Source organism: Coenobita brevimanus, chromosome 46, assembly GCF_032717465.1.
Source record: "Coenobita brevimanus isolate Jiangsu-jjx chromosome 46, ASM3271746v2, whole genome shotgun sequence".
In the NCBI taxonomy this organism is placed as follows: domain Eukaryota; kingdom Metazoa; phylum Arthropoda; class Malacostraca; order Decapoda; family Coenobitidae; genus Coenobita; species Coenobita brevimanus.
The window spans coordinates 53,080,275-53,102,297 of record NC_136999.1 but is presented as its reverse complement, the minus strand read 5'-3'; the positions used below and the strand labels follow the sequence as shown (position 1 = coordinate 53,102,297).

General features: G+C 42.4%; 1 pseudogene; it reads right to left on the bottom strand.

Moving 5' to 3' along the window:
* Positions 1–21,196: 21,196 nt before the first annotated feature.
* LOC145398825 (5S ribosomal RNA) lies at positions 21,197–21,317 on the bottom strand (annotated as a pseudogene).
* Between the last annotated feature and the right edge of the window lie 706 nt (positions 21,318–22,023).

Below are 22,023 nucleotides of genomic sequence, written 5' to 3'. Positions count from 1 at the left end.
CACATTTTAATGCATATTTAATTTTTTACCGAGTGGATAATGATGATTGGAGTAGATAAAAGATGAGAGAAGTAGATGACAGGATGAGTTTTGTAAGGGGGAATACATGACGCGGGTTGATTGCACTTAACTTGAAAGGTGTTGGATGGGTTATTGGATAGGTGTTATGAAGTGCATATGTGTGTGTGGATAGTTATGCCTGTGTGGTGGTATCAGGATTCCAGGAGCTTGAATGGTGAGTAGGGATGTGGTCCATTTGGCATGCCATTGGGACATAGAATTGTTATCATTATCATCATTGTTGCTATTACTGTTATTATTATTATTGCCCTTCATCTTAAATGTCAGGACCAACTTCCCAAGCCCCAGGCTCCTTTGCTCCTCATGGGGAAACAGGATTGGATGATGGATGGCTGGATGGATTATTATTATTATTATTAATTTAACTACAGTAATTGAAGCTTACCTCCTCCTACATGGGTGGGGAAAAGGTGCAGGATTTTTCTTTTCTATTTTTGGCTATAACATCTTTTATTTTGCCTAAAGGCCGTAATATGGGACCTTCTGATGATGTCCTATAGTATATACTTGCTACCACGAGACTCTTTTATTCATATTAGGAGACAGCCCTCTTTGTGAAGGAATTTAATCCATCTACAGCCCTGTTTCCCACTGTCTGTGTGTCGAAACTGCCATCCCTTCATTATCAGTGCTGAGTTGTAACAAAAGATTAACACAAGAATAATGCTAGTCATGAAGCTTAATAATGCAGAGCTGTAGTACTGTTTTTGCCAGCTGAAGGTGCCCTCATGATGCTATTCACCTACCTCCTTTTGGGGGATAGGGAGATAGTTGAGGTATGTCTCTGTAAATGAATTGTTGAGATACCGGTAGTTATATAATAGTTACCATATGAAGACGTGCTCTCATTCATGTCATTCAATCTTACCGTTTATTGTTCGTATCCTTTATTGTTCGTATCGTTTATAAAATCTCCACCTCTCTTGTACCTTAAAAATAATGCAATATACAAGAGAACACTGTGATGTAATAAACAAAATAAGTTGCCTAGGAAGAGGTGCTGAGAGGCCTTGTAAGCCCAAAAATAATGTGGCCCAAGTTTTTTTTTTTTCACTCAAATTGTTATCGTTTTTATATACGGTTTGGTGTGAGTTGGGGGGAGGGCAACATGATGGCTGAGGATAGGACAATATTGAGACCATTTGTTCATAGCATCCCCCCTCCCCTGCAGGATAAAGATTGTCAGGGTTTAGACTATTATTATTATTATTATTATTATTATTATTATTATTATTATTATTATTATTATTATTATTATTATTATTATTATTATCCATCCATCCATCATTCAATCCAACATTACCCCATAAGGAGCGTAGGAGCCTTGGGCTAGGCAAGTTGGTCCTGACATTTAAGATGAGAGTGACCAGCCTCACTCATCCCTGAGTGGCGTTACAAAAGCAGTAAACCCCAACCATCCCTTGGATATACAGTAAACCTACTTAGGCTCAGTTCCATTGGAGCACGTTAATTATATACTCATTAAACCACCAGGCGTCATAATTTGGTTATATGGTTACCACCCAGGGTAGTAAATGGTTTCCTGGTGTACAGGAAACCTTATGGCTTGTCACTTAGTGTAGAGTCACCCATACACAGAAGGAAGGGGAAAGAATGAAGGAAAGACAGAAGAGGGAGTGTAAAGTCACCCATAGGCAGAAGGTTATTATTATTATTATAGATAGAAGCCTATTACAGTTCCTTTTCTCCCTGTGAAGTAGGTTTGCCACTTTTCCCCAAGTCATATTAGTTGTCATGGCCCCAGACTCATCTGAAATGGGAACTAAATGGACTGCAGGCATTAAGCTATCCATCTGCTGCAGTCCACCATCCTCCTTTCTGGAAATAAGGAAGTACTTGAGGGACTGTAAGCAGGGAACTGAGCCTGACAAATGATAAACTGGATCAGTTCATCTTAGGTCTTGTGTATTTGTAGCAGTTGCAATCCTAGCCACATAGGACAACCCACTGGACTTCAGGCTGAGTTACCCTTCTGTAGTCCACCATTCTTCTGTTGGGGGATAGAGATGGGTGTGAGAAATGTTAATATAATCAGGCTGCCCCCCCCATCCCCCATCCTATTAATGCCACTCCAGCACCAGTACTGTTGGAGTTAATAAGATCTGTATTGAATTCCTCCACGGACAGAGGGTTAAATTATAACCAGACCTGAGAATGTTTCCTAAAAGCTTGGTGTATTTTCAGGGTCTACCTGGGCTACTTGTGTCGCTGTCCAGCTGTTCCTGCAGCTGCTGTGCTGGGGGTGCCGCTGCTGCTGCTGCTGTGCTGGGGGTGCCGCTGCTGCTGCTGCTATGCTGGGGGTGCCGCTGCTGCTGCTGCTGTGCTGGGGGTGCCGCTGCTGCTGCTGCTGTGCTGGGAGTGCCATCGCTGCCGCTGTGCTGGGGGTGCCGCCACTGCCGCCGTGCTGGGGGTGCCACCGCTGCTGCCATGCTGGGGGTGCCACCACTGGCTCAGTTTTGTCTTTCACTGCTCAGTGGCCTCAAACCTCTGGGGAAATTCCTCTGACAGCTGTGAAGAGGTTCCCTAGGCCATCCATCTTAATTCACTGTCAACACCTCAACTACTACTACTATCACAACAACAACTACAGTACAGCTACAACCACCCTTCTGGAATGTGAGTTAGAAATTTTTGGTTCGTCCACCTTGACTTGGCGGAGAGTTTTGTCCTTTGGCAGTCCAAACCCCAAAGCAGAGTAGGACAAGGATAGCAATACAGTGACTTTGCATCCTTTCTAAATCTTTTTTAAGCCAAGTTGAGATGAACACAGTATAACAGTTGCTCCCCTACTTACGATATTTTAATAGAGAATTCCTCACGCCATTGTTGAGTTGGAAAAGGAGTTAGGGCTGATGATGATGATAATTATGATTAGTGGCAGTGCTAGGGTCCATAACTAGATCATTCCACCACAAGGGTATACATGGCCAGTTAACTTACTCTAAGTATTGATTTTACTTGCTAATCAATGATGATGACAGGATAGGATGATGCAGTGCCAGGAGTCAATCCCTGGCACTGTCAGGCTGGCAACCACAAAGCCTAACGAAATCCCAAGCTGGTAAGTCTTTAATATCAACAACAATTTTTCTTAGCTCAGAAGTTCGTAAATGGGAGAGCAACTGTCCTTATTCCAACTAACCCCAGATGGTTTTATTCAACTGAGAGTGATGCGTTAGGGTCTAAGGATAGTAATCTTAATCTTTAACTTATTTATATTAGTTTGTGCTCAATTATCATAGTTCTTGCACCTTAAGTTGGCCCAGGATTTGTCCATTCACCAGCTTTTTTCATGTAGCTTAGCGGTAGAATAACACAGTACTACAGGTGTACATTCATCCCATTGCACTTCTTCATGACTAGCATTCTGTTTGATAAACTATTGCTGAGATGCTTTTTTTTATGCCAGAGTAGAGTAACAAGAGTACAGTAAGTAAATTTCCCAGGTTTATCAGTTACAGACAGTTTTGAAACCTTTCCATTGCACTTCTTCGTGATTAACAAGTCTCCTTGGTAAGCTATTGCCTTAGCTTAGCATTATTTCTAGTTGACAGATAGACAAGTACATGGACAGGTAAACATTACACAGATACACATAAATAGTAGAGAGATTGCAGTAAGCGTTAGCTAGGTAGATATATTGCAAGAATTTTATGATAGAAAGGTTCCTCATGTTATTTTTTATAATTTTATGATAGAAAGGTTCCTCATGTTATTTTTTATGCCTTTGACTGCTTGTTCAGTTTTTCCCTCAGTGTCTGGTGTTAGTTCAATCAAAGAGGCTTGTCTTCTTTATGGCTGTGGTGATTTCCTAACATTATTTCGTAGCAAGTCTCCTGAGCCACATAAAAGACACCCCAGTGAATTATGCATATGGTTATTGACTGATTATTATTATGATGTTTTTATTGTAAGTGAGGCACAGTGGACATATAGCCTGTGGTTCGGCCAGTTGTTTCAGGTATTTGTGTATATTGTTGCTGTGGTTTCCCTTGCAATCACCCACACTAATCGACCCTGCAGTGTCAGCGTTACTCATTGTTTACAAACGTCGGCCTTTCGATTCCCCCATGTTGAAGTTAGAACGCTAAGTACTGGTACGCATGTAAAAAAAATAAACCCCTAATCGGACTGAGAAGATTAAAGTTTTGTACTGACAGTAAATGAATGAAAAGTCTGCATCGTAAAAATAAACAAATTAGATGCTGTTTTACTGGCGTGTAGCATGGCCCTAGGTACCTTTGATACTAGTGGGGTTTTCGGGAATTGGGGATTAACTGGGTGTTTGGGTAAATCATTTTTACAGCACACACAACCCTCCATTGTGTGCCATGGTATATATCAGTTCTGACATCGGTAGTGGGGGCTTCGAAGTTCAAAGAGAAGGAGTCCTCATTGCATATGTTGGAAGGATAAGTGGCACACAGGTGGATGATTATATAAGTAAACATGCACGCAGCCCTTGCTTGCAATAACCGCGTTGTGCCCGTACAGTGAGGGAGCGGAATGCTCTATGAGGGGGTTGTGTTCACGGTTCTTTTGTTTTTTATTTTTTACGGGCCAGGCAATGCTTCAAGGATTGGGCATACGCTTTTAAGTGGATATTGCAAGCTGGACTTTGTACATTTTGTCCACATCTGTGAGGTGCTGGACCATACATTCACAGCCACCCAGTCGTTCACCAATTTTTTGTTTCCCCTTATTGCAAGAGACCTGGGACTAGCTGCTGACTGATGTAATACCTTATGGAAGTGTCATAACTCCTTACACCACCATGTGACTGTCTAGTTGAATGTTACCACCGAGTGTAGTAACTTATATTCTGGGTAGCAAGAAGCCATTTAGTTTGTCACTCAACGTAGTCATTTGCCAGATTTGAGTAAAGCGACTAAGGTTATAGACAACTGGCCAGCCGTACGCAGCCATAGGCTATGAAATGTGTAGCAAGACTCCTGTCCTGAGCATGAGCAAAAGTATGTAGGCACTTCTCTGCCGGCTGTAGGAATGGATGGTGTTGTTTGAAATATTGTAGTAAAGACTACATTCTTTCATAGTCCACCATTCTCCTTTAGGGGGATTGTAGAGGAACTGAAGGCTGCTAGTATAACCTGACAACTTCAATATCTGTTCATTACCATATGAAGGTGTCTGTTCCAAGCATCAGTAAAATAAGCAAGAAAAGGAATGTTACTCTCTTATCATTTGGGGAAGAGTGGTAAATATGACCTACAAGTTAATGCTGGCAGAATATTGTTGGCATACTTTTGCACATGCCTGTACATCACAAACAGATGCAGTTAGTTCTGGTTATATGCCACAGATGCTAAAAAATACAGGGTGGTTCATATATGACATGTCTGATGCCATGGGTTTTGTCCTGCCTTTTTGCACCATACCTTACCCTAGCATGTGTGGGAAGTAGAGGTGTTATAATGATGCTAATGATGATAATTGCAATGATGAATATAATGGCTGATGTTGATTATCGTAATGATTTTGATGATTATAATGATGATTGATGTGGTGTAGGCTTAGTCAGTATTACCAGTTCTACCCTGCATCATTCCCTGTTTCCCATAACCCTTGCGTACTTTATACTGATTGCTTGTTTACATCCATTGTTTGCATTCTTCCTTATCAAGTAATCAAATATCTCCTCTTGCATTTGCAACCAGTAATTGCGTAAAGTTCACTCATTTTAAGTAAGCAGAGATTTTTGCCCTCCTCTGTCTTCTGTTTAGGTATTGCCAGACACCTCAGTCCCGTCAGAGGGGGTCACAAACAAATAAACTCCACGTCGCTATGTCTTCTGCCATTTGACTGCCCTTCCTCCAGCTCACACCTCTCTCATATGTCTGTCCACTCCATTCTTCCATCTCTGCCTCAGTCTTCCCCTTCACCTCACTCATATACACTATTCTAGTCAGTCTCTCATTCTCCATCCTCTACATGGCCAAACTATCTCCAGATTTTCTCCTAATAGCACCACAATGCATCTTTTCTCCCTTATTTGTATATCTGTCTGTCCATAAAACTCCACACACTCCTCACTTTATTTCCACTGCTCTCACTCTTGACATGTGTCCTTCCAACACGATCCAAGCCTCACTTCCATGCACACTTTCCAACTCCTTATCACAGCTTTCAGTGATCCAGCAGCCTTTCTACCTTCTGTACCCATTCAAGCATTTCCTTCCATCCTTACTCAACACACTGAAGTACTTGGATGCACTCTCATTCTCTGTTTCCTCACCATCCAGTCCCACTGTGTATGCTGTGGTTTCATTTTCCTCAAAGACCATAACTTGACTCATATATACATTCCTTCTTAGATTCTGTTTCCTACATACACCCCTAAACCCATTCACCAAGCCTCGCAGGTCACATTCATTCTCAGAGTATAGTATCATCGCAAGCAACAGTTCAGGAAGTTTCCACATCTTACCTTCTGTCATTAGACACTCCAATTTATAAACATCCCTGCCTGTTATCTCTCTTATAGCTCCATCCATATACAAATTGAACTACCACAGAGGCATGACATGCAGAAACATGGCACAAGGAGACATGACATACACAGATGAGACAGAGCATGACACACAAAAACATGGCACAAGGTATGACACAAAGGCATGACACAAGGAGACATGAGATTTTTGTCCTTACAGTATGCAGATTCATTCCCATACCTCACTGGCAGAATAAGATAGCGCTGTGGCCCAACATCCTTTCCATAGCACTTCTTCATGACTAGCACCATATTAGTCGTGTTTCAACTAGCATTTATAAAGGAAAGATGGTAAATTAATCCCCAGTTAAACAGAGCATAATTGAATAAAGTCAAAATAATGTACATGCATCCCCCCATACCTGCAGACTGAGCCGACAACACACCAGATATATATGGGCAGCCCTGTATTTTGGTTAAGTTAATTGTGGGCTGCTGTTGCTGTGGTCCTGTATTCCTTTGTAGTAGTGCTGTAACCAAACCAGTATAGTGTCACTTTCAGCACTTTTGCCTACACAGTATTTGCTCCCTGACTAAGTAAAACAGAGTCAGTTGTTTGTAGCTTATCTGTGTGTGCTGATCACCTGGTTTCTTGAAAGAGATGTTGCTAAATGAGCTGAGAAATTTTGTTAAGGATATATGCCAGTCATTTTGCAAAGTAGACTGCTGGAAGATGCACATACACGTCTGAAAAAAATTATTAGAGGATTATTAGAGGATAATCTTTGTTGCTCATATTGGCTCTTTTAATAAATTCCAGTATTTAGTTTCTCTAGCATTGACTGTGATTCTTAGTAGTTAATATGAGCCTGGGACCACCACAACAGCAGGTATTATCAGCCTAAAAGATCGTAAGTAAATGTGGCAAATAAAAGGACTTTGCAAAAAGCCATGGTGCTTCCCCTCCCCCCCAAAAAAAAGGTGTTTTGCATATATTATCCATCCTGAAGTGTTGATATTGGTTATTATATTTGTTTGCTTATTTTTATGCCCATATTGTTATTTTTGTATTATTATTATTGCTGTGTCATAGTGATGTACTGCATAGTCGCCACAGGAAAAAATATGCTGAAAAAAATATGTACTCCAGTCCATGTTTGGAAGATTTTAATTGGCAGCAGGTCAACTATGATATTATGTACCTCATTCCATTTCCCCCTGCCTATGACCTCAAGTGTTTTAAACACAATGTGTACAGGGATTTCAGAATTTACAGAGGTTGCATTTGGCTCTCTTTTGTGTATTATTTCTTGCAGCCTTTATTTTTTCATCTCTGCTTAAAAAAAAAAATGTATTGCCCTAAATAGCACTGAGAATTTAAAACTAACAAGCATCCTTAGTTAATGTCCATTTATGTCAAAGGTTAATGAGCATCTTGAGTTGTGTCCCTTCATTTATATCCAGGTTTAACGATCATTCTGAGTTGATTCCCTTCGTTAAACATCCCAGTTGATTCCCTTCATTTAGGTCAGAGATTAATGAGTTGATATTTTCCTCTGCATATATACGAACATTTGTCATTAATACGGTTTATGTTTCTTGTTTTTTTTGTTTTTTTTTTTCCTGTGGCTGACTGTATGTTTATATATTGATGTGGGTGGCTTTTTTTGGTGCCTGTTTTTTTCCGTTGATTTATTCTATAGTCAGTTTGCTTTTGACTGGCAGAGCTTCATAACCTCTAGCTTGGTTGATGTGTATTCATTGGAGAGTTAATTTGACTAGTAACCAAGGAGATTCATAACCTCTGTTAGCCTGGTTGATGGCAAAGTGTAGTCAGACTGGAGAATTAATTTGACTAGTAACCAAGGAGACTCATTACCTCATAGCTTGGTTAATGTGTACTCAGAGTAGAGAGTTATTTTGATTAATAACCAAGAAGACTCATTCTTACTTCATAAGGTTATAAAATTCTATGTAGCCACAGAGATTCATAACCTCTTAGCTTGGATTATGGCCAAGTGTAGTCAGGATGGAGAGTTAATTTGAATAGTAACCAAGGAGACTCATTGTCATAAAATACTTTGTGGTTCCTTTGTGGTTGAGTTATATATATATTAGACTTGTGGACGAGCGGTTTTTTATATCTTGGAGTAGCTTGTAGTAGATAATCTTCTTTCCCATTTGTCATGTAGTGACAGGAGAGGTAAAGAATAGTATGGGACTATTTTTATTTGTCTTGGAAATATTAACAAGTCTCTCACACAGAGCGGAGTATAGAGTCCAGTCCCGCTAGCTATCTCTCTGTCTCGCTCTCTCTGTCTCTCTCTGTCTCTCTCTCTATCTGCCAAGCCCTTCTCCCTGCGACCTGCCTCTTGTATGGCTTGTCTCCTTCTGCTCCTGCCTGTTCTGTGGCTAACCTCCCTCTGACTCTCTTTCCTAAATTCTGGTGAAACAGAAGATGTATCACGTGTGTACCCTGTGATGGAAAGTTCTAGAAGCCTGTGTGTGAATATGTGTGTATGTGTGTGTATGGTCACTAGGCGCTGTCGTGTGCCTATCAAGCATTCCTTGAGTTAAGAGTGTGTAAGCATGTTTAGCATTGCTCGATTCTTGCAGACACAATACCTTCTCATCATCTGACTCCCTGCTTCTATCTGTCTCTCTATCTATCTATTTATCTATCTATCTATTATGATTTGTAATTATAATATGGAGTCCTAATACATCATCCCTACCTCATCACTAAGGCCTATTGAATTTTATACACCAATTAATTAGTACTGATGTTATAAAAGTTGCCTTGTTTTGTCAGATGAAAATAAACTGGCTATAGTTGTGTGTGTGTTGAATTGTAATATGTTATATTTGTATCTCTATTCTTATGTGTAGTAGTTTGGTAAAATGTGCACTTATAATGTCATCTTCAGGTGTTTGAAATTTTATATCTATGGATAGGGCGTCGGGCAATAGATAGATATATATTGAAAGATCCTAACATGCCCAGTGGACTAAACCGCTTTGATATACTGCTTCATGTCACACAATCATTTGCCATATTTTGCTAAGCATGTACAAGAACTAATTTGCCTGCCAGGTGCCTGTCGTCTAGTAACCCATGGCATCTCAGAAATCAGCAGTATTATGTGTTGAGCAGATATGATGTAGTATTCAGTATTAGGCAGACTCTGTTGTATAAAGTTGCAAGCTCTCCAACATCACAGCCAATTGTTTATACATTTTAAGAATTACTATCATTATGCGATAGATAGATAGATAGATAGATGCATATTCATAGGCTATGCTGTGGATATTTCTCCTACATTATAGCGTTTGCTTTGTCTTTGTATCGTTTGAGTGTTTTTGATGGTGTTGGTGTCTTGGATTGGGTTGTGGTGGTTTATGATTCTGGAGAGAGAGAGAGAGAGAGAGAGAGAGAGTAAATGACAGTGGTTTAATATCAGTGTTGGAGTGAGCAAGGATGTGTGATGTCCCCATGGTTTTGTGTGTGTGTGTGTAAGTGTGTGTAAGTGTGTGTGTGTGTGTGTATGTGTGTGTGTGTGTGTGCTGAAGATTTTGGATTTGAATGGTGAGTGAATGAATGTATGAGCCATTGCACTGGGCATGAGTTGGCCAGTTTCTCTCTCTTTTGTGTTTCCTCTCCTTTATGGGACCTATATATTTCATCCATTTGTTAAAAAAAAAATGAATAGGGTGGTAATGACTGCTTGAAAAAGAAAAAGAAAAAAAATGGTTACGATGATGATTGAAAAATAATTGGTTACGATGATGATGATGATGATTAGTCCACTTCACTAGGCATGGTACTGATAGTTCCCCCCCTTAATGCTTGTTCATTCTTTGTTCTTTGCTCTCACCAAATGTTTCTATCAGGAGAGAGAGAGAGAGAGAGAGAGAGAGAGAAACTTTGTCCTAGTGCTAAAAATCATGACAGGCCTCTGACCCTCCCATCACCTGTACTGAGTGTGTTTCCCCTCATCTTCCCTTCAAGCAGTGAAATTAATTCTCATGATAAATATAATTCCTTTGTCAATAGATGATAAAGCTATTAGATCAAGATTATACTATTTTGAGGAATATTTGCTGTGTATTAGTAAATCCTGGTTTGTAATCCTACTGGACTGACTACAGAAATCCTGCCAGCCCCAGAGATAGATGTTGAAGGATTGTCTGTTGTGGTAGTGTGCTGAGTGTGTTGTGGTGTGGGAGGAGGCATTACACTGTGGGCATAGTGTATTGTCTGTGAGTTGTATATTGTGTTGGCACTGAAGTAGAGAAAGATGATGATTGTGTTGAAGTCTGGTTATACTCATTTCACTCTAACTTGGCACAAATGGTCATGTTTTTGCAGCTCTTCTTAACATTTCCCACTGGCAGGAACCAAATATTACAGACCTGCACTCTTTCCATAGCTTTTCACCGTGACAGGCATTATATTTTAATGCTTGTTTACTGTATTGTTACAACTCAGCAATCATGAGAGAGCATAAGCCATTTTAACCCAGGTTAGGTAAAGAGAGGGAGAGAGAGAATATAGATGTATTTGTGTTTCTCTGAGTATGGTTGTGTCTGAAGGGTGGGTGTCTCGTGATGGTTTTTGAAGACTTCTGTTGTGTGGCTGTAGTGGCCATGTATGTCTAGGTAGTAGCTATGTACCGTCTGAAATAGTAGAAATGAAGTAAAAAAAAAAAAAAAGTGGTTGACGGCCACAGCCACTGGCAGACTCTGCACTTAGGCTACCGGTATTGCAGATGGTCGGAGCCGGTGACCTGTACTGTGAAATTCCACATGCTTTTCACAGCACAGTTCCATTGGAATGGGGGCCGTTTTAAGCGGGTAGGAAAAAAATATGTATCCTTGTGAAGTTTAGTGTTGGGTAGAGGATGAGAACAGATGTTTTTGAAGCACTCTGTGTAGTGTAGGTTTTGAAACCATTCATTCCATAGCATTTCTTCATAACCAGCATCACATTTTTGTGCTTATATACTGTATTCTTACAACTCAGCATCCATGATAGAGCACAAGGCATTTTTAGACCAAGTTAGAGTAAAGAGAGGGAGAGAGAGAATAGATGTACAGTATTCATGTTTCTCTGGGTAGGGTTGTTTCTGAAGGATGGATGTCTGGTGATAGTTTTTGAAGGGCCAACTCTGAAGGATGGGTGTCTAGTGATGGTTTTTGAAGGGTCCTGTTTGGGTGGAGATTTTTGGATGGCTGTAATGGCCTTGTGTGTATAGGTAGTAGCTATTTACAGTCTGAAATAATAAAAATATAGTATATATATATATATATATATATATATATATATATATATATATATATATATATATAAAAAGGAAGAAAGTTGACGGCAACAGCCATCGGTAGACTGCGAACAGTGGGGGTGGTCAGAGCCGATGACCTGTACTGTGAAAATCTATATGCTTTTCACAGCATAGTCCCTTCTGAATGGGGGCTGTTTTATGGGAGAGAAAAAAAATGTATCAAATGTATCTTTGTGAAATTTAGTGCTGGGTGTAGGATGAGAACAGATGTTTTTGAAGTACTAGTGTATGTTTTGAATGAGTGTAGTTGCTGGGTGGTGACTATACACAGTAGCTAAAACAAGTATCTGTGCAGGAGAGGGTCAATGTTCCCCATATTCTTAATGTAATGAGTGATATATCAGGAGGGTTGAAATGCGTGATCTCACCCACTTCTTTTTAGTGTTACCGTATAAGAACAGTATTGTATTTGATTACTGGCTCTCAGTATAGGAAGACAGTTCTTACCATAGCTAACATTTGGTGTATATAGTCCATCTGTCTCTAGCCAAACACCATGATCCCATAAGGGGAGGTCGTTTGTCTTTGAGTTGGTTATTGTATGGGGAGGGGTACTAACACTAACTTGTTGACACGCAAGGAAAATGTATGGGTTGATTATATGGTTACCAACCAGTGTTGGAAATGGTTTCCTGGATTCCAAGAAACCATTAGACCTGTCACTCAATGTAAAGCCTCCTGAAAAGGAAAGAGCAATAATAAGTGACAGATTGGATTTATATAGCCCTGGATTTAGTGCATACAAATTGCATTGCCACTGAATGCCACAGAATCATAAGACCAATTTTTTTTTTTTGGGGGGGGGAACCTGATTCACAAAACATCCAACTGCAGGTTATGAGCGCTGGCAGGAATAGCTTGTGGCAGTATCACATTTCACAGTATTTACACTTACTTAGGATGCCATATCAGTACAAGAAGAAATTGCTTACACACACACACACACATACGCACACGCACACACACACGCACAGTTTAGAGAGAGTGGTTCCCATACATTGGAAGATATAAACCACTACTGAAATGGAACATCATGCTTTCACAAGTTTGTCATCGTAAAATATATGACATGTATTGTTAATAATATCATAAAGCTGTTTACAATAGTACAAGCTTGATGCCCCAGAAATTATCACCGTAAATCTTCAGTTTTAAGGCAGTGTGTCCAGGCATCTCAGAATGAATAGATCTTGACTTTGGCTTTCGAATTTTTTATTTATTTCTTGGAGGGAACAATCAAGCGGGCTTCTGGCCTTCAGTTCCTTCTTCTTTGCATTAAAAAGAAAAAAAAAAAATCCTTCTCATGTAGTATGCACAGATGCTTGTTTTAGCTACTCTGTAGTATGAAAAAATAATATGCATTTCACAACACAGTCCCCTTCAGATGGAGGTCGTTTAGGTAGGGGAAAAAACTGTGTGAGGTGTTATGTTAGGTAGAGGAAGAAGAAGGAAGTGTAGTGCTGGGTAGAGGAGGAAGAGGGAAGTGTAATGTTGGGTAGAGAAAGAAAAGGGAAGCGTAGTGTTGGGTAGAGGAGGAAGAGGGAAGTGTAGTGTTGAGTAGAGGAGGAAGAGGGAAGTGTAGTGTTGAGTAGAGGAGGAAGAGGGAAGTGTTGTGCTGGGTAGAGGAAAAAGAGGAAAATGCAATGTTGGTTAAAGGAGGAAGTGGGATGTTGTTGAGGCAGTGCATGTAGTGTTATAAGCTTTGAATGGCTGTAATGGCTAGGTAGTGAGTATGTACAGGATTAAATATTAATAGAAAAAAAGGGAAAAAGGCAAAATGAAACACACAAAAACGGTTGCATATTTTTTTTGGCTGGAGGTCACTTTTTAATTAATTTGGGATATTGGTCAAGCGATAGGAGTAGTACAGCTTCCTCGGTGGTTTGAATGGCCATAATGCTTTTATTTTCCTCTGACAAAGTTGAGCCAGACTGGAGGGTCAGTTTAACTAGTAACCAAGGAGACTCATTCCTCTCATAACTAAGTTTCACTGTGTATCATGTGATTGGTCCAATTCTGTCAGATAAAAATAAGCTAACTTACTGTGAAGAGGTACATAGTGAGACTAGGAGGAGGAGGCAGCCTTTTAAGTCTGTATGGAGGTTTTGTTGGGGTGTGGTGTTGTTTACGATGTTTATATGTTCGTGTTTTTCTGGATTGAGAGTCCCATGGTTGTCCTGTGTCTGTGTGTTTAGCCACGAGGGATCTTTGGCATTAAGAACACCAGCTGGTATTGCATTGGTGTTGGTCTGTAATGGGAAAGTCAGTTGATATTTTCAAAACGTTTATGTAGAGAAAAATGTGTGGTAGGGTTCCAGGGACTTACCGGTAAATAGTCAGTGGGTGAGTATCTGGCCCTTTTTACTGGACATGGCCTGGTTATATCAGTGGCACCACATAAAGGTGTCTGCGTAGCACCACATTTTTATAACAGTTGGGTGCAGAAGGTGAGAATTGGGGATAGGGTTGCGAGAGGCAGACTGAAAAAGACCTGGAATGAGGTCATAATGTGTGAACTCAGGGATAAAGAACTTATGTGTGTGTGTGTGTGTGTGTGTGTGTGTGTGTGTGTGTGTGTGTGTCTCCATAGAATTGAAATATATTTAAACACATAATCTGAGATCTAAAGGCACATTTTCCACACAGTTACAAACTGAATATGTGTAAATTGTGAGTTTCATTTGTGTATCATGCCAGCAAGTAATTCCCCATTTAATAATTGATATATATTCCTGTAATTTGCTGATAGGTGAACATTGCGTGAAGTTAGGGTTATGTCCCAGCAAGAGGGACTTTTCCTCAGGCATTTAAAGATCATATGCAAGACAGCAAGTAAGTAGCATGATACCCGTATGTATTAGTGTTATATTTAAATGAGTAATGTTTTTAAATCAGATAACCTTGAGCTTTCACAGCACACTTTTGAGACTAGTTAAGAAGAATATTATGTGAAAAGTGTATTTTGACTGAAAGATTAATAGAGAAACTGTGCTTAGTGAAAGTATCTTAAATGGGGAAGTACTGATAGGGGTTTGCCAGTAAGTTTTTATTATTATTTAACTCTAATAAACAATTTTCTGAAGCTTAAACTAATGATACCCCTTGTTGGCATTATGTACTACAAATGAAAACATTTGAATGTTTATTCTCTGTGTGTTTTTGTACTTCATATAATTAAGTATTGTATTAGGCTCCCTCCCTCTATCTGCTTCCTCTTCTCCTCCTCCTCCCCCCCCCCCCCGTCACCACCCATCCAACCCCTCAACCACCACCACCCATCCAACCCACCCTACCACCACCAACCCTGCAACCCACCCTACCACCACCACCCTGCAACCCACCCTACCACCACCACCCTGCAACCCACCCTACCACCACCACCCTGCAACTCACCCTACCACCACCACCCTGCAACCCACGCTACCACCACCACCACCACCACCACCACCCTGCAACCCACCCTACCACCACCACCCTGCAACCCACCCTACCACCACCACCCTGCAACCCACCCTACCACCACCACCACCCTGCAACCCACCCTACCACCACCACCACCCTGCAACCCACCCTACCACCACCACCACCACCACCACCCTGCAACCCACCCTACCACCACCACCACCACCCTGCAACCCACCCTACCACCACCACCACCACCACCACCACCCTGCAACCCACCCCTACCACCACCACCACCACCACCACCCTGCAACCCACCCTACCACCACCACCACCACCACCCTGCAACCCACCCTACCACCACCACCACCACCACCCTGCAACCCACCCTACCACCACCACCACCACCACCACCACCCTGCAACCCACCCTACCACCACCACCACCACCACCACCACCCTACCACCACCACCACCACCACCCTGCAACCCACCCTACCACCACCACCACCCTGCAACCCACCCTACCACCACCACCACCCTGCAACCCACCCTACCACCACCACCACCACCACCACCACCACCCTGCAACCCACCCTACCACCACCCTGCAACCCATACCACCACCACCACCCTTCAACCCACCCTACCACCACCACCCTGCAACCCACACTACCACCACCACCCTGCAACCCACCCTACCACCACCACCCTGCAACCCACCCTACCACCACCACCCTGCAACCCACCCTACCACCACCACCACCACCACCCTGCAATCCACCCTTCCACCACCACCACCACCACCACCCTGCAGCCCACCCTACCACCACCACCACCACCCTGCAGCCCACCCTACCACCACCACCACCCTGCAGCCCGCCCTACCACCACCACCACCACACTATAACACCCTACCACCACCACCACACTATAACACCCTACCACCACCACCACCTTGTAACACACCCTACCACCACCACCCTGCAACCCACTGTACAACCCTCCTCCCCTGCCTGGTGTCCTCTTGCTGTTCTTGCCATCTATGTCCTGTCATCCATGTCCTGTCACTCCTGTCCTGCCATCACTTACCTGACCTGCCATCACTTACCTACCCTGCACCCTTGCACTGTCCTCTCCTCCCCTGCACCCTTGCAATACACAGCCATGCCCTCCCCTGCACCCTTGCAATACACAGCCATGCCCTCCCCTGCACCCTTGCAATACACAGCCATGCCCTTCCCTGCACCCTTGCAATACACAGCCATGCCCTCCCCTGCACCCTTGCAGTACACAGCCATGCCCTTCCCTGCACCCTTGTAGTACATCCATGCCCTCCCCTGCACCCTTGCGGTACACAGGCATATTCACCCCTGCACCATTGCAATACAGCCATGTCCTACCTTGCACCCTTCCTATGTCCTGGCATGTCTCCCTTGCCCTGCTGTTCCTGCCATCCCTAACTTGTCTTGTCCTGTCATCCCTGCCCTGTCCTTCCATCACTGTCCTGCCAACCTTATCCTGCCCTGCCACATCCCCCCTGCCCCGTCCTGTCATGTCATCCTTTACCTGTTCTGTCATCCCTTACCTGTCCTGCACCCTTGCATTGCCCTCCCCTCCCTGTCCTGCCCTGCCCTGCACCCTTGCCATACCCAGTCAAACACTCTTGCACACTTACTCTGCCCTGCTATTCTTGCCTTGCTCCGTCCTGTCCTGCCATCTCTACATGTTCTTGCCTTGCTGTCCTGCCCTGCCATCTTTGCTATGTTCTGCTGTTCTTGCCTTGTGTCCTGTCATGCTGTTCTTACCCTGCTATCCGTCTGACATACCTTTATCTGCAGTGCTGTCCTTCCTCTGCCCTGTTCTCGTCAGCTGCTCTTCTTCCCTCCCTTGCCTTGCAACTTGTAATTTGTTTGGTCTTTTCTTTTTTATATATTTCATTTATTGTATTTCTATTTCTTTGCATGTATAGTTGTTGTGAATATATGTTTATACTAAGCTCTTGCATGTTCATAAGTCTTGTTTTTCTAAGTTCAAAAATTGTCCAAACAATTTTCATTGCATAATTTTTTCATCGATCGGCTTCTCTTTATATACATAGTACAAAGTGATCTCTTCTTCATAATATGTGTAGAAAATGTGGACTTTGAAAAAATATCAAAGTGAATAATACCAAGACATATATGAATAGTATGAAGTGATGTCTCCTTCATACTATTCATATATGTCTTGGTATTATTCTCTTTTATATTTTTTCAAAGTCCACATTTAAATATATATGTACAAGAAATATATATGTAAATAAAAGGTATATAGTAAAGACATTGTAATAAGACATTGGTTTTATTTCCACTAAATGTACACAAGAGTGGTGGATGTCCAAATCTCGATAAATGGGTCAGAGAAATACGGACTGGTAACCCCAAGGTGTGAGGGTTGCCAGTCCGTATTTTCGTGGCCCATTTATCGAGATAGGTTCTGTGCCCCTGACTTTTATGCCTCCAGGAGCGTGCCCTTCTCATCACTTTGTTATATGCCATGTCTTGTATTGCTCTGCCCAGCTAATGCCGAGCAGAGCTATACAAGAAAACATGGCAATCAACAAAGGATGACAAGGGCTGTATTAACATGCATTGTTAAACACTTTGTGCAACCACTGCAGCCTGTGTTTGCATTAATGCATGTTAAAGATCAACATACAATAGTTTCGTGCACAACAAAGGACTGAGTAGGGACAATTTTAACCTTCAGTACAAGGACATTTTATGCTTGCTGACACGATTTTACTCAGCTGAAGGGGGTGACATACTGAAGGGGTAGGGTAGGGCGTAAACAGCAGGACATGGTAGGTATGGCTTGGTATAGCAAGGGGGTGACAAGCAGGGCAGGGCAAGACTAGCAGGACATGATGTGTATGGCAAGGGGGTAACATACTGGAGGAGGGTAAGGCAGGGCATGGGAAAGGGATGACTTCATACTGGAGGGGTAGGTGTGGGAGGGCATGGCTGGGTATAGATAGCAAGGGGGTGACTGGAGGGGTAGGGTTTGGCAAGAATTGCAGGTATGGGAGGACATGGCACATATGGGAGTGCATGTCTGGGTATAGCAAGGTTGCAGGGTATGACAGGGCCAGAAGAGGAGGGCAGGGATGGTGCGAGAATTCCCTCCTAAGCTGAATAAAACAGTGTGGCAGCAGCAAGAGTAAACCTTAAAATGTGGGACGTAGCAACAATAAACTGAGAAAAGACATCACAGTACTGAAGGGGTTCAAAGATACAAACATGCACTGGTTGTGATGCATGTTAAATATCCATCAACAAAATCACATTGCACTGAACCTAATAATTTTATACTCTTCACTGTAACTTGGCCCAATTTTTCACTCTTTTCCATCTGTTACAACTTTGGGGCATAAAAAGACAATGCTATGACAAATCCTTTTCAGTGTTTGTGACTGGCGTCATGTTTTAAGACTATTACAATTCATAATTCAGGCTGGAAAGGATAAAATTTAAGGCCAAGTTGTGTTCCGACTATAATCTCGGCAAACAATCTTTAAAATATATATAATTCATGGCCATATTACTATAATCGAAACTGTGAAGGTGTGGACAAGCTATCTATACCTATAGCTAGATTCACTGATCCTGTAAGGGTACACATTGCCTCCATGTCCCTTGCTATTTCGCTGCCCTCCCTCCAACTTACACCCCCCTTTCTCATATATCTTCCCACTACATCCCTCCATCTCATCCTCAGTTTCCCCACTCCCCCACCCTCCACCTCCACCACAAACTCTTAAGGCCCGTCCAGACGATCGAGCAATGCCCGCGGGCACAAGCGAGCAGTTTGCCTGTTCACGGGCTCACCGCTTGTGCCCGCGGGCAAATGTGTAAATTGCCACGGGCAATTTACGCATTTGCCCGCGGGCACAAGCGGTGAGCCCGTCAACAGGCAAACTGCTCGCTTGTGCCCGCGGGCATTGCTCGATCGTCTGGACGGGACTTTAGTCTCCTACCTCTTCCCTCACCACTTCACTCACACTCCTAGTTAGTCTCTCTCTCCATCCCCCCAAACTTAAACCATCATCTCTCCTATACCTCTATTACATCCCTCAATCTCATCCTTAGTCCCCTCCTACACCTTACTCACATACACTCTCCTCGTTAATTCTGTCCATCATCTCCATTCCAGTATCTCCATATCTTCGGTCTCCCATTTCTAATATTTTGAGCGAAAGACAAGAGGATGACCACCTCCTGACTAGAGTAAGATGTGGAATGCAGGCATATCCACCAAAAACAGGTCTTCCTTCAATAAAAACACCTTCACTCCATTGATAATAAGGCCACAAGTTATATACTGTATTTTACAAGTTATAAGGTAACATTTCTCGCCTTTAAGACTTTTTTTAGCTGAAGTTCTTCGGTTATGTGTTTAGTAGTTTGATTAAGAGTTACAACAACGCTTCATTCATTGGCAAAACTGACATAACATTTTAAAAAGCACGATTAATCTTACTACCTCCAAAATATCAGAAATTCTATGACTGCCTTGTCAAAATCAAGCTGTTTTCCATATTGCAAGTCTTAAAGGTTTGAAATAGTGTACTCCACTACATAAAATATTAAAACATCTATATCAAAGAATCATTTATTGAAATAAAAATAATATTTTACGGTCGGCACATATAAATATACAAGCAATGGACGTGGGATCATGACGGCCGCAATATACTACAATCTAAACGAGTGAAGAACTGCTGAAAAATCAAAGGATTTGACTGACTGAACGGCCAAGAGATGTTCCCACATCCACAAGTACATCAACTATATATACAGATGTCTTCGTTTAAGGTCTCAGGTATGGCCTGAACTAACAGTACTCCCTCCATACAACTGGTAATGAAAATTTTGTACCTTGATTAAGCTTTAAATGCACACTTTTCAACTGGCAGAATTGGACCCCCCCCCCCCAAAATGGTGGGAGAAGGTTTGATGACCCTTAGTTACGAGGTACGAATTAGTCTCTTTGGTTACTTAGTTTGGTTTCGTATCGCTTATAAAGGCTCCAACATGCTTATATGCGTCGGTCTTGGTCACCTAATGGAAACTTTCCACGGTACTCAATCTCTGACAGTCTCTCTGTTCAGTCCCTGATCTCAGAGGCCTCACTTTATCCCAGGTCTTTTTTACATTTGCCTCTAAACTCCACCGTCAACACTCACACCTCTCACCCTCCACACCCAGCTGTCACCTTCCATCCTCTCAAGCTCAAACCATCTCAATCTTCTACTCATCACAACACTAATATAGTCTAGTGATATCCTTCCTCATACTTCTTCAATCACAATCCCAACACCTGCCCGCCCCCCCTCTCCAAAAGTCAATCATTCAAGGATGCACTACACACAGGTATAATCAGCAGTTCAGTATAAGCCTACGAGTATCCTCTTCCTTCATTACACACTTCTCATCATCATAAAGCATTACACTCCTAACATGACACAAAGATTCCTTTGCACTTAGCACAGAGGAAGAGCCCAAACAGTGTCAGGAGGCAACAACTCCCTGAACTTCCTCCAACCACTCCTCGCTCTAGCCACACAGCTTCCAGACCCACCTCCAGCACATAACATGTCTCTCAAATCACAAAACTCACATACTCAAGACTCACCAGCAAGATCAATCCTTTCACACCTGACAATCTCCACATGCTCTCCCTGACACACTGCACACACATCACTATCTCGCAGTCAACCTATACCACTACACCTCACATCATTCATTCATCATTCATTGCCAGACGCCATGTATCCCAATCGGGGTGGCCAATGGCTTAGAGTTAATTGTTTTACAGGGAGGGGCACTAATCCTCCACCAACCCCACTTGACACGTAGGGATGCCAACAGCATCTGGTGTTCCCAGGCGGTCACCCATCCAAGTACTAACCAGACCCAACGTTGCTTAACTTCGCTGATCGGACGGGAAGCGGTGTACAATGAACATAATGCAGTTATTTCCCACACCCACGTGGCAAACTGCACATGGCCACACTCCCTCTCCTTTGACAGTATCACCACTTTTGTTTACTAATCATATCAACCCTCCAATCTGACTACACACTGCCATTCTCAGACAAAATGGAATAGGGATCTGCCAGGTTTGAAAGCAAGCTATAACTAAAATTTTACAGGTAACAGGGTGAAAGTTGCCTTCATGAGATGGCACAGTCTCCTTGGTTATGGTTACTAGTCATATCAATGTGGTACAGCAACAGACGTTACTGGCACAGGAGACTTGCTTTCATGCGTCTCCTTGGTTACTAGTTCCTCAGGTGGTAGGTGATGGTGATCATCATCCACTCACTCGATATACAGTGCAACCCCCCAAATTCAAAGTCCTTGTGTCCACAAATTATTCGAACTTTTGAAAATTTATAACTTTTGATAAAGCATTTCTCTGGCTATTCTTGCCTTAATTCTCAGCAGAGCCATGCTTTTGACATGAGCATCGTGGTATGGGCTAACTAGCTTGCTTAAGGCATCCTGTTTTCCAATGTTTTTATAACATTACCATTTATCTCCTACCTGTTAACTCAAGGTAATAATTATCGGTATAATACTCATTACAAACCATGAAGTATTTCTCGTGCACATTTCTCTATCATCTTCTGCATGCCCACTTCTTCTACAACACTTTGCAGTTGTATTCATCTTTGACATCGATC